Consider the following 4,110-nt stretch of genomic DNA (forward strand, 5'->3'; position numbering starts at 1 on the left):
TTCCCAGTGTGCTCCTGCGCACCTTCCCGGCGCTCCTGGTGTGCTTCTGCATACCTTCCCGGTGTGCTCCTGCGTACCTTCCCACCGCTCCCGGTGTGCTCCTGCGTACCTTCCCGGTGTGCTCCTGCGTACCTTCCCACCGCTCCCGGTGTGCTCCTGCGGGCGCTCCCGGTGTGCTCCTGCGCAACTTCCCGGCGCTCCCGGTGTGCTCCTCCGCAACTTCCCGGCGCTCCCGGTGTGCTGCCCCCGCTCCATCACCTTTTCACTTCCTGTTGGCTGTGGGACATCTCTAACTGCTTCCATTTTTGTTCTTTAGGGCTTCTGGAGGATGCTCAACCATCACCGGGAGGTGTGTTCCAGGATCACCAGATCACGGTATGAAAAGGCAGGATGAAAGTCGCCTCATTACTCCAACGTAGGATAGATTGATGTGACCGTCATGGACTTACTCCAAAGTAGCTGGTAGGTAGATCTAACCATTGAAGCCTTTCTCTGAGGTATAGTGATGGGTAGATGTGACCTACAAGGCCTTTCTTTGAAGTAGAAGGTACTTGGATGTGACCAATGAGGCCTTTCCTGAAGTAGAAGGTACTTGGATGTGACCAACGAGGCCTTTCCTGAAGTAGAAGGTACTTGGATGTGACCAATGAGACCTTACCTGAAGTAGAAGGTACTTGGATGTGACCAATGAGGCCTTTCCTGAAGTAGGTGCTTAGATGTGACCTACAAGGCCTTCTTCTGTAGTAGAAGGTACTTGGATGTGACCAACAAGGCCTTTCCTAAAGTAGAAGGTACTTAGATGTGACCAAGGCCTTTCCTGAAGTAGAAGGTACTTAGATGTGACCAACGAGGCCTTTCCTGAAGTAGGTGCTTAGATGTGACCAACGAGGCCTTTCCTGAAGTAGAAGGTACTTGGATGTGACCAACGAGGCCTTTCCTGAAGTAGAAGGTACTTAGATGTGACCAAGGCCTTTCCTGAAGTAGAAGGTACTTAGATGTGACCAAAGAGGCCTTTTCTAAAGTAGAAGCATAGGTAGATGCAGCCATCAAATGATCAGAAGATGAACCTGAATATCAAATAAAGGTTCGTATTGTCGTAGGCCTGACGCAAATCATGATTTGAACCCGTCATGAATTCTTGGGGTGACTACAACATGAATGTGTCAATGTTTTATGGCCATCTGGTAACAAAGGTCAAAGGTTCTCCTGTACTGGGCTCATCCATAGTGTGACTTCCCATATTGTGCAGTCTGTTCAGGTTTCCTGTATGTCTGGAAGTGCTGTTGACCAATGATGTGTGCGTCCTACGTTGTATAAAGACCCCTGTTACAGAACATGTAGTGGAGGCACGGTCCTTGGAGACCGTCCAACACGCTTGTGTAAATAAACATGCTTTGCATCCCACCGTAAGCCAAGTGGTCTTCACTGAATTGCACAACACGAGGACTTTGTCTGAAGTAGACGTGACCATTGAAGCCTTTGAAGGAGCAAGCTAGGTGGAGGTGACAAATCTTGGTATTTCCAGGAGCAGGCTAGGTCGAGTTGACAAATCTTGGTATTTCCAGTAGCAGGCTAGGTCGAGGTGACAAATCTTGGTATTGCCAGTAGCAGGTTGAGTAGATGTGACAAATCTTGGTATTGCCAGTAGCAGGCTAGGTAGAGGTGACAAATCTTGGTATTTCCAGTAGCATTTTAGGTCGCAGTGACAAATCTTGGTATTGCCAGTAGCAGGCTAGGTAGAGGTGACAAATATTGGTATTTCCAGTAGCAGGCTAGGTAGAGGTGACAAATCTTGGTATTGCCAGTAGCAGGTTGAGTAGATGTGACAAATCTTGGTATTGCCAGTAGCAGACTAGGTCGAGGTGACAAATCTTGGTATTTCCAGTAGCAGGCTAGGTAGAGGTGACAAATCTTGGTATTTCCAGTAGCATTTTAGGTCGAGGTGACAAATCTTGGTATTGCCAGTAGCAGGCTAGGTCCAGGTGACAAATCTTGGTATTGCCAGTAGCAGGCTAGGTAGAGGTGGCAAATCTTGGTATTTCCAGTAGCAGGCTAGGTAGAGGTGACAAATATTGGTATTTCCAGTAGCAGGCTAGGTAGAGGTGACAAATCTTGGTATTGCCAGTAGCAGGTTGAGTAGATGTGACAAATCTTGGTATTGCCAGTAGCAGACTAGGTCGAGGTGACAAATCTTGGTATTTCCAGTAGCAGGCTAGGTAGAGGTGACAAATCTTGGTATTGCCAGTAGCAGGCTAGGTCCAGGTGACAAATCTTGGTATTGCCAGTAGCAGGCTAGGTAGAGGTGGCAAATCTTGGTATTTCCAGTAGCAGGCTAGGTAGAGGTGACAAATATTGGTATTTCCAGTAGCAGGCTAGGTAGAGGTGACAAATATTGGTATTTCCAGTAGCAGGTTGAGTAGGTGTGACAAATCTTGGTATCTCCAGTGGAAGGATGGGTAGAGGTCACCATCAATTGACGGATAATGGAACCTGAATATGAAAGGTTCATATTTTTATAGACCTGAAGTACATTTATGGTTTAAACCCATGAACTCTCTGAGATGTATTGGGGTAACTAAGACATGAATGTGACCATCGAGGCCTTCTCTGATGTAGCAGAATAGGCAAATGTGCAGGGCTCGAAAATCCACTCGTCTGCTCGTCTGTGACGAGCAGACAGTGGAGCCCGACGAGCAGCTTCCAGGCCGGCCGCTGTAATTACACGGCCGGCCGGGAGCTTTACAGTCAAGCGATCGAGCGTCTATAGAGACGCTCGAAACTTCAAGGCTCTCGGAAGTAGTGAGATCGGTAAATGTGACCATCGAGGCCTTCTCTGATGTAGCAGAATAGGCAAATGAAATGATCAAGGCCTTCTCAGAAGCAACAGGATCAAGCCCTTCTCTGGAGAAGCAGGATAGGTAAATATGACCATCAAGGCCTTCTCTCTGGAGTAGCAGGATAGGCAGAAGAAATGATCAAGGCCTTTCCTCTGGAGTCACAGGCTAGGCAATTGTGACCATTAGCCCCTCTCCGAACTAGAAGGGTATGCAAATAAAACTTTCAAGGCCTCTCTCTGAAGTAGCAGGATAGGTAGATGTGACCAACGAGGCCTCTCTATGAAGTAGCAGGATAGGTAGATGTGACCAACGAGGCCTCTCTATGAAGTAGCAGGATGGGTAGATGTGACCAACGAGGCCTCTCTACGAAGTAGCAGGATGGGTAGATGTGACCAACGAGGTCTCTCTATGAAGGAGCAGGATAGGTAGATGTGACCAACGAGGCCTCTCTCTGAAGTAGCAGGATGGGTAGATGTGACCAACGAGGCCTCTCTCTGAAGTAGCAGGATGGGTAGATGTGACCAACGAGGCCTCTCTATGAAGTAGCAGGATGGGTAGATGTGACCAACGAGGCCTCTCTCTGAAGTAGCAGGATGGGTAGATGTGACCAACGAGGCCTCTCTCTGAAGTAGCAGGATGGGTAGATGTGACCAACGAGGCCCCTCTATGAAGTAGCAGGATAGGTAGAGGTGACCAACGAGGCCTTTCTATGAGGGAGCAGGATTGGTAGATGTGACCAACGAGGCCTCTCTATGAAGTAGCAGGATAGGTAGCAAATGTCCAATGTCATCCTGTACCTGGCGTTTTCATCTGAGGCATGCACTATTTTGGCAAATTAGATTGTTGATCAACGATATATACGTGCTTGCTACACTATCTATGAATCTGTTTAATGACCTGAGTCTAAATCTTTTTCAGACTTGGGAATCCATGAGAGGCCTTCAACAGAATCCATGAGAGGCCTTCAACAGAATCCATGAGAGGCCTTCAACAGAATCCATGAGAGGCCTTCAACAGAATCCATGAGATATCTTCAATAGAATGCATGAGAGGCCTTCAATTGAATCCGTGAGAGATCTTCAATTGAATGCGTGAGAGACCTTCAATAGAATCCATGAGAGACCTTCAACAGAATGCATGAGATATCTTCAATAGAATGCATGAGACCTTCAATAGAATCCGTGAGAGACCTTCAATAGAATCCGTGAGAGACCTTCAATAGAATCCGTGAGAGACCTTCAATAGAATCCGTGAGAGACCTTCAATAGAATCC

The sequence above is a fragment of the Nanorana parkeri genome, unplaced genomic scaffold (genome assembly GCF_000935625.1).
Source record: "Nanorana parkeri isolate BGI_ZX_2015 unplaced genomic scaffold, ASM93562v1 scaffold2388, whole genome shotgun sequence".
Lineage (NCBI taxonomy): Eukaryota > Metazoa > Chordata > Amphibia > Anura > Dicroglossidae > Nanorana > Nanorana parkeri.